The following is a 9948-nucleotide window of genomic DNA, read 5'->3' as shown; positions in this document are numbered from 1 at the left end:
AACTCATCGTTTTTGATAGCTGCATAATATTCCATGGTATATATGTGCCGCATTTTCCTTGTCCAGTCTATCATTGATGGGCATTTGGGTTAGTTCCAGGTCTTTGCTATTGTAAACAATGCCACAATGAACATATGTGTGCATGTGTCTTTAAAATAGAACAATTTGTAATCCTTTGGATATGCATCCAGTAATGGGATTGCTGGGTCAAATGGAATTTCTATTTCTAGGTCCTTGAGGAATCGCCACACCGTCTTCCACAATGGTTGAACTAATTTACACTCCCACCAACAGTGTAAGACTGTTCCTATTTCCCCACATCGTCTCCAGCATGTGTTGTTTACAGATTTTTTAATGATAGCTATTCTAACTGGCATGAGATGGTATCTCAATGTGGTTTTGATTTGCATTTCTCTAATGACCAGTGATAATGAGCATTTTTTCCTATGTTTGTTAGCCTCATATATGTCTTCTTTTGAAAATTGTCTGTTCATGTCCTTTGCCCACTTTCGAATGGGTTTGTTTTTTTCTTGTAAATCTGTTTTAGTTCTTTGTAGATTCTGGATATTAGCCCTTTGTCAGATGGGTAGATTGCAAAAAAATTTTCCCACTTGGTTGGTTACTGGTTCACTCTAATGATTGTTTCTTTTGCTGTACAGAAACTCTGGAGTTTGATTACATCCCATTTGTCTATTTTGGCTTTTGTTGCCAATACTTTTGGTGTTTTAGTCATGAAATCCTTGCCTATGCCTATGTCCTGAATGGTTTTGCCTAGGTTTTCTTCTAGGGTTTTTATGGTGTTAGGTCTTATGTTTAAGTCTTTAATCTATCTGGAGTTAATTTTAGTGTAGGGTGTCAGGAAGGGGTCCAGGTTCTCTTTTATGCCTATGGCTAGCCAGTTATTCCAACACAATTTATTAAACAGGGAATCCTTTCCCCATTTCTTGTTTTTGTCAGGCTTGTCAAAGATCAGATGGTTGTAGATGTGTGGCGTTGCCTCCAAGGCCTCTATTCTGTTCTGTTGGTGTATATCTCTGTTTTGGCACCAATACCATGCTGTAGCCTGGTATTGTAGCCTTGTAGTATAGTTTGAAGTCAGGTAGTGTGATGCTTCCAGCTTTGCTCTTTTTGCTTAGGATTGTCTTGGCTATGCAGGCTCTCTTTTGGTTCCATATGAAGTTTAAGGTGGTTTTCTCCAGTTCTGTGAAGAGGGTCTTGTAGCTTGATGGGGATAGCGTTGAATCTGTAAATTACTTTGGACAGTATGACCATATCCATGATACTGATTTTCCCTAACCATGAACATGGAATGTTTCTCCATCTGTTTGTGTCCTCTCTTATTTCCTTGAATAGTGGTTTGTAGTTCTTTGTGAAGAGGCCCTTTACATCCTTTGTTAGTAGTTGTATTCCTAGGTATTTTATTATCTTTGTAGCAATTGTGAATGGGAATTCCCTCTTGATTTGATTCTCTTTCAGTCTGTTATTGGTGTATAGAAATGCTTGTGATTTCTGCACATTGATTTTGTATCCTGAGACTTTGCTGAAGTTGCTTATCAGTTTAAGGAGATTTTGGGCTGAGACGATGGTGTTTTCTAAATATACAATCATGTCGTCTGCAAATAGAGATAATTTGGCTTCCTCCTTTCCTAATGGAATACCCTGTATTTCTTTTTCTTTCCTGATTGCTCTGGCTAGAACTTCCAGTACTATATTGAATAGGAGAGGTGAGAGAGAGCATCATTGTCCAGTGCCAGATTTCAAAGGGAATGCTTCCAGTTTTTGCCCATTCAGTATGATATTGGCTGTGTGTTTGTCATAAACAACTCTTATTATTTTGAGATAAGTTCCATCTATAACTAGGTTATTGAGAGTTTATTGAGACTCGAAGGCCTTCTCTGCATCTGTTGAGATAATTATGTGGTTTTTGCCTTTGGTTCTGTTTATGTGGTGAGATGTTTATAGGCTTGTGTATGTTGAACCTGCCTTGCATACCCAGGATGAAGCCTACTTGATGGTGATGGATAAGCTTTTTGATGCGCTATTGCAATCAGTTTGCCAGTATTTTATTGAAGATTTTTGCATCTATGTTCATCATGATTACTGGCCTGAAGTTTTCTTTTCTTGTTGAGTCTCTGCTGGGTTTTTGTATCAGGGTGATGTTGGTCTCATAAAATGATTTGGGAAGAATTCCCTCTTTTTGGATTGTTTGGAATAGTTTCAGAAGGAGTGGTACCAGCTCCTCTTTGTATGTCTGGTAGAATTCAGCTCTGAACCCATCTGGACCTGTGTTTTTTTTGGTTGGTAGGCTGTTAATTGCTGCCTCAACTTCAGCCCTTATTATTGGTCTATTCAGGGTTTCAACTTCTTTATGGTTTAGGCTTGGGAGGGTGTAAGTGTCCAGGAATTTATGCATTTCTTCCAGGTTTATTGGTTTATGTGCATAGAGTTGTTTGTAGTAATCTCTGATGGTAGTCTGTATTTATGTGGAATCAGTGGTGATATCCCCTTTATTGTTTTTTAATGCATCTATTTGATTCTTCTATCTTTTCTTTTTTATTAGTCTGGCTCATGGCCTGTCCATTTTGTTGATCTTTTCAAAACAGCAGCTCCTGGATTTATTGATGTTTTGAAGGGTTTTTTGTGTGTCTATCTCCTTCAGTTCTGCTCTGATCTTAGTTATTTCTTGTCTTCTGCTAGCTTTTGAGCTTTTTTGATTTGCTTCTTTAGCTCTTTCAATTTGGATGATAGGGTATCGATTTTAGATCTTTCCTTGCTTCTCATGTGGGCATTTACTGCTATAAATTTTCCTCTAGACACTGCTTTAAATGTGTCCCAGAGGTTCCGTTACATTGTGTATTCATTCTCACTGGTTTCAAAGAATATCTTTATTTCTGCCTTCATTTCGCTGTTTATCCAGTCAACATTCAAGAGCCAGTTGTTCAGTTTCCATGAAGTTGTGCAGTTCTGAGTTAGTTTCTCTTATTTTAAAATTGTGCTTTAGATTCTGGGGTACATGTGCTGATCATGCAGGATTGTTGCATAGGTTCACACATGGCAATGTGGTTTGCTGCCTCCATCTCCCGTCACGTGCATCTGGTGTTCCTCCCCATGTTATCCATCCCTGATCTCCCCACCCCCCGCTGTCCCTCCCTTGGCCCCCCTCAACAGCTCCCAGTGTGTGATGCTCCCCTCCCTGTGCTCCTATGTTCTCATTGTTCAATACGAGTTAGTTTCTTAATCCTGAGTTCTGCTTTGGTTGCACTGTGGTCTGAGAGACTATTATGATTTTTTTTCTTTTGCATTTGCTGAGGAGTGATTTACTTCCAATTATATATAGTCAATTTTAGAGAAGGTGCAATGTGCTGAGAAGAAATTATGTTCTGTGGATTTGGGGTGATGAGTTCTGTAAATATCTACTATGTTTGCTTGGTCCAGATCTGAGTTCAAGTCCTGGATACCCTTGTTAATTTTCTGTCTCGTTGATCTGTCTAATATTGACAGTGGAGCGTTAAAGTCTCCCACTATTATTGTGTGGGAGTCTAAGTCTCTTTGTAAGTCATTAAGAACTTGCCTTATGTATCTGGCTGCACCTGTATTGGGTGCATATATATTTAGGATATTTAGCTGTTCTTGATGCATTTATCCTTTTACCATTATGTAATGTCCTTCTTTGTCTCTTTTGATCTTTGTTGGTTTAAAGTCTATTTTATCAGAGCATGGATTGCAACTCCTGCTTCTTTTTGCTCTCCATTTTCTTGGTAAATCTTCCTCCATCCCTTTATTTTGAGCCTATGTGTGCCCTTTCATGTGAGATGGGTATCCTGCATACAGCACACTGATGGGTTTTGACTTTTTATCCAATTTGCCAGTCTGTGTCTTTTCATTGGGGCATTGAGCCCATTTAGATTTAATGTTAATATTGTTATGTGTGAATTTGATTCTGACATTTTGATACTAGCTAGTTGTTTTGCCTGTTAGTTAATGTAGTTTCTTCATTCTGTTCTGACATTTTGATACTAGCTAGTTGTTTTGCCTGTTAGTTAATGTAGTTTCTTCATTCTGTTGATGTTCTTTACCATTTAGTATATTTTTGGAGTGTCTGGTACTGGTTGTTCCTTTCTATGTTTCATGCTTCTTTCAGTTTGTAAGGCTGGTGGTGACGAAATTTCTGAGCAATTGCTTGTTCAGAAAGGACTTTATTTCTCCTTCTCTTATGAATCTTAGTTTGGCTGGATATGAAATTCTAGGTTGAAAGCTCTTTTCTTTAAGGATGTTGAATATTGGCCCCCACTCTCTTCTGGCTTGTAGGGTTTCTACTGAGAGATCTGCTGTGAGTCTGATGGGCTTCCCTTTGTGGGTAACTCAACCTTTCTCTCTGGCTGCCCTTAGCATTTTTTCCTCATTTCAACCCTGGTGAATCTGAGGATTATGTGCCTTGGGGTTGCTCTTCTTGAGGAATATCTTTGTTGTGTTCTCTGCATATCCTGGACATGAATATTGGCCTGCCTTGCTAGGTTCGGGAAGTTCTCCTGGATAATATCCTGATGAGTGTTTTCCAGCTTGGATTCATTCTCTCTGTCACATTCAGGTACACCTATCAAACGTAGATTAGGTCTTTTCACATAATCCCATATTTCTTAGAGGCTTTGTTCATTTCTTTTCACTCTTTTTTCTCTAATCTTGCCTTCTCATTTTATTTCATTGAGTTGATCTTCCATCTCTGATATCCTTTCTTCTGCTTGGTTGATTCAGCTATTGAAATTTGTGTATGCTTCATGAAGTTCTCTTGTTGTGTTTTTCAGCTCCATCAGGTCATTTATATTCTTCTCTAAACTGTTTATTCTCATTAGCATTTCATCTAACCTTTTTTAGGGTTCTTAGTTTCTTTGCATTGGGTTAGAACATGTTCTTTTAGATCTCAGAAATTTCTTATTACCCACCTTCTGAGGCCTGTGTCTGTCAATTTGTCAGACTCATTCTCCATCCAGACTTGTTCCCTTGCTGGTGAGGAGTTGTGATCCCTTGGAGGAGGAGAGGCAGTCTGGTTTGGGGTGTTTTCATCCTTTATGTGCTGGTTTCTTCCCATTTTGTGGATTTATCTACCTGTGGTCTTTGTAGTTGGTGACTCTCAGATGGGGTCTCCGAGTGGACATCCTTTTTGTTGATGTTGAAGTTATTTATTTCTATTTTTTAGTTTTCCTTCTAACAGTCAGGGCCCTCTGCTGGAGGCCTGCTGGAGGTCTGCTCCAGACCCTGCTTGCCTGGGGATCACCCACAGGGGCTGAAGAACAGTAAGGGTTGCTGCCAGTTTCTTCTTCTCTTATCTTTTTGCCAGAATGGTACCCATCAGATGTCACCCTGAGCTATCCTTTATGAGATGTCTCTTTGGATATGCAGGGGTCAGGGAGCTGCTTGAGGAGACAGTTTATCCCTTATGGGAGCTCAAGTGCTGAGCTGGGTGCTCTGTTCTTCCATTCAAAGCTTCTAGGCAGGTACATTTAAGTCTGCTGCAGTGGAACTCATAAATGCCTTTTTCCCCAGGTGCTCTGTCTTTGGAAGGTGGGGCTTTATTTATAAGTTCCTGATGGCTGCTGCCTTTTTTCAGAGATGCCCTGCCCAACAAGGTGGTAGTCTAGTCACAATCTGCCAGTGGAGGTGTTACTGAGCTGCTGTGGGCTCTGCCCAGCTGCTGTGTGAACTCCCTGTTAGAACTGCCCCAGTAATGGTGGTCTGCCTCAGTAATGGCAGATTGCCTTGTAATGGCAGACTACCCCAGTAAAGGTGGATTTCTTTGGTAATGGTGGACTGCCTCGGTAATGGTGGACTTCCTCAGTAATGTTGGACTGTCTCAGTAGTGGTGGACTGCCTTGGGGATGGCTGGTGCCCTTCCCCCACTGGACTGTCCCGGTCCAGCTGCACTTGCTGTGAAACTGTTAATTCAGAGAGTTTCAGATTGCTGGTCTTTGTAGGGGGTGGGACCTGCTGTGCCAGATCCCCTGGCTCCCTGTTTCAGCCCCCTTTTTCTTCAGTAGAATGGGCAGCTCTGTATCCCAGGCATTCCAGGTGCCTGTTGAAATGGCTGTCCGGATTTGTGTGAGTTTTTGTGTGGAGACCCACAGCGCCGGCTGAAACAGCCATGCTGGAAACTCATTGCCTTTTTCAGCCCGGGAATCTCCTTGTCTGTGGGCAGTAGAAACTCATTTGGAAATGCGGTGATTACTCACACTCTGCATTCTTCTAGCTGGGAACTGCACTCCAGAGCTGTTCCTATTCAGCCATCTTGGATTTCCTCTGAAATATTATATTATTTGTAGAACCAAGAACAAGTAAATTGAAACAGTGAAATTCCTACATTTTGGAGAGGCATGCTTACTGGTTTATTACTTAAGTCGTTTCCTAAAGAATATCTATTAAATTTAGGAAATTCAGTGAGTAGTTGAATTTTTACATTTTTAAAATTGTAGATGAAACAATGTGGATAGTAAAAAATTACAAACAGGTCTGAAAAATATTGTTACAGAGATGACAAAATAGAAACACCTGTAAGCAGGTGAAGAAAAAAATTGATTGCAAAAGATGGTTCTGTTTTACTCAAACCAGAGTAAATGCTAATGAAAAGCTAAATACGATGTAGACAACTGCAAAGAACAAAGTATTCCTGAGCAGACTAGAAATAAAGAATTATGTCTTTAGTGAAGAATTTGATATAGAAAGGTGAGTTACATCAAGCAGATATAAAAGTAATGCAACGCTTAAAGCATTTTTGTGTACTCAACAATGAGGGTATAGTTTTAAAAATCCAGTTTGTGATACATCATTACAGTCTAATTATATTGCATGAAAAGAAAATGCTAAATATGCTCATCCAAAGAGGCTGTCTCTGTGGGCTTTTTGGGAAGAGGCTCCATATGAGTAGGATAGTGAACATGACACTCTAGCTCTCAATGTATCCCAAGAGATCTTCAAACATGAGACACCTACCACTTATAAACAACATCATCTGCAACCCATGGCATTTTAGCTCTCAGAAAAATCTTTCTGAGGACATAGGAGTGCAGGGTTGAAATCACTATTTTTACAAGGTTCACAACCAATGCCTTGCACATATTTGAGACTGAATAGTAGCCAAACGAGGCTCTTTAGTTCTCCTTCCCAGAAAATCCTTAAAGCAATGGAATAATTTTCCAAGATCATGAGGCTAGCGCATGCAGAACTGAGACACACCTTTAATGTCTTCTCCCGTCCAAACCTCATTATTACAGGACCAGGCATCTATGTTACGGTTTTACTTTTGTCAACATTCGTATCTGTTATTTCTACTTTTAACACAGTATTTTCCCTGTGAGATATAAGACAAGCATTATTATTCTCATGCTGGAGATTAGGAAATCAAGATCTAGAGAAGTGAAAGCACTTACCTGAGATCCAAGCACTAAATCTCAAATGTAAATCTTAGGCTGAAGCTCTTTGCATTCTACTATATTCTTTTGATTTGCACTTTAGAATTGTGTCTCTGAACTCCTAAGAGTACAGCAAGTCTAGGACTCTGGTGGATAGATGGATGGAAATGGTATCTGGCCATAGACTGTTGGGACCATAGGTCTACTGCAGTGCCTTCCTTGCATATTGTCTGTGCTCAACAACTACTTTTCATTTTCCCTTTACTTTGAAGGAGAGTTGAACTATTTCAATGCTTGCTCATTAGAGCCATTCATCTTTTACCTCATAAAATAACAAACCATTCCAACAGGGTTATATCTTTCTGCTTTTAGGGTTAACCATGTAACTGGAAAATTTTTTAAAATATTTTTTCCTGATCACTTCAAAATAGTGTTGGCCCCTCAAAATATCTTCATTGTCTCCTCAAGCTGACACCTCCAAATTTATCACTTATACAGTCCAACTGTCATTTGCTTTTGATAAAAATGACTTGACTACAAAAAATTAAAAAAAAGTTTGTTATATATTTTGATTGAAGTCTGAAGAAATGATTTTTTTGTACTAGTTGGGGCTTTCCAGAGAAACAGAGTCAATGGGATATATTTATAAATATAGGAAGAGACTTATTATACAGAATTTTCTCATGTAATTACAGAGTCTGAATAGTCCTGAAACCTGCTGTCTGCAAGGTGGAGATTATGGAAAATCATGGTGTAGTTACAGTTCAAGCCCAAAGGCCTGAGAACCAGGAAGCCAATGGTGTAAGTTCTAGTCCAATTCCAAATACCTAAGAATGGTGAGTGGATGTAAACCTATTCCAAATCCAAAGACCTAAGAACTGGGGAATAGTGTAAGGCCTAGTACAAGTTCAAAGGCTGGAAAATAAAAAGCACCTATATCCAAGGGCAGGAGATGATGGATGTCTCTGCTCAAGTACAGAGAGTCAGTTTGCCCTTCCTCTGCCTTTTTGTTCTATCCAAGCTCTCTATAGAGTGGATGATGCCCACTCACAATGCTGAAGACAATATTTTTTAGTAGGTCTAGCAATTCAAATACTAATCTTTTCTAAAAACACCCTTACACTGTATTAGTTCCTTTTCACACTGCTAATAATGACATACCTGATACTGAGTAACTTATAAAGAAAAAGAGGTTTAATGGAATCACAGTTTCATATGGCTGGGGAGGCTTCACAATCATGGCAGAAGGCAAAGGAGGAGCAAAGGAATGTCTTGAATGGCAGCAGGCAAGAGCGTGTATGCAGGAAAACTGCCCTTTATAAAACAATCAGATCCATGAGACTTATTCACGATCACAAGAAGAACATGGGAAAATCCTGTCCCCATATTTTAATTAACTATAACTGGGTTCCTCCTAGGACACTTAGGGATTATGGAAACTACAGGTCAAGATGAGATTTGGGTGGGGACACAGCCAAACCATATCATTCCACCCCTGGATGCTCCCAAATCTCATATTCTTACATTTCAAAACTAATCATGCCTTCCAACAGTACCCCAAAGTTTTAACTCATTTCAGAATTAACTCAAAAGTCCAAGTCCAAACTCTCATCTGAGACAAGGCAAGTCCCTTCCAGCTATGAGCCTGTAAAATTAAAAGCAAGTTAGTTACTTCCTAGATACAATGGAGGTACAGGCATTGGGTAAAATGTTTCCATTCCAAACAGGAGAAATTGAGTGAAACAAAGGGGCTATAGGCCCCATGCAAGTCCAAAATCCAGTGGGGTAGTCAAATTGTAAAGCTCCAAAATGATCTCCTTTGACTCCATGTCTCATATCCAGGTCACTCTGATGCAAAAGGTGGGCTCCCATGGCCTTGGGCAGCTCCACCCCTGTGGCTTTGGAGAGTAAGGCTACCCTCCCAGTTGCTTTTATGGGTTGGTACTGAGTATCTGTGACTTTTCCAGGTGCATGGTGTAAGCTATTGGTGGCTGTAACATTCTGAGGTCTGGAGGACAGTGTCCCTTTTTTCACAACTCAACTGAGCAGTACCCCAGTGGGGACTCTGTGTGAGGGTTCCTACCCTGTATTTACCTTCTGCACTGCCTTAGCAGAGGTTCTCCATGAGGACTCCATTCCTGTAGCAAACTTCTGTCTGGACATCCAGGCATTTCTATATACCTTCTGAAATCTAGGCGGAGGTTCCCAAACCTCAATTCTTGACTCAATTCTACACCTACAGGGTCAACACTATGTGGAAGCTGCCAAGGCTTGGGGCTTGCACCCTCTGAAGCCACCATCTGAGCTGTATCCTGGCTTTTTTTAGCCATAGCTGCAGTGGCTGTGATGCAGGGCACCAAGTCTCTAAGCTGCACACAGCAGGGACTGGACTGGCCCATGAAACCATTTTTACCTCCTAGGTTTCTGGACCATGAAGGTCTCTGACATGTCCTGGGGACATTTTCCCATTGTCTTGGTTATTAACATTTGCCTCCTTGTTACTGTTAACAAGGAGAAAATGGGTTTTCCTTTCCTACTGCATTGTCAG

This window comes from Callithrix jacchus, chromosome X (assembly GCF_049354715.1).
Source record: "Callithrix jacchus isolate 240 chromosome X, calJac240_pri, whole genome shotgun sequence".
NCBI classification, from domain to species: domain Eukaryota; kingdom Metazoa; phylum Chordata; class Mammalia; order Primates; family Cebidae; genus Callithrix; species Callithrix jacchus.
Note: the sequence above shows the minus strand (reverse complement) of the source record.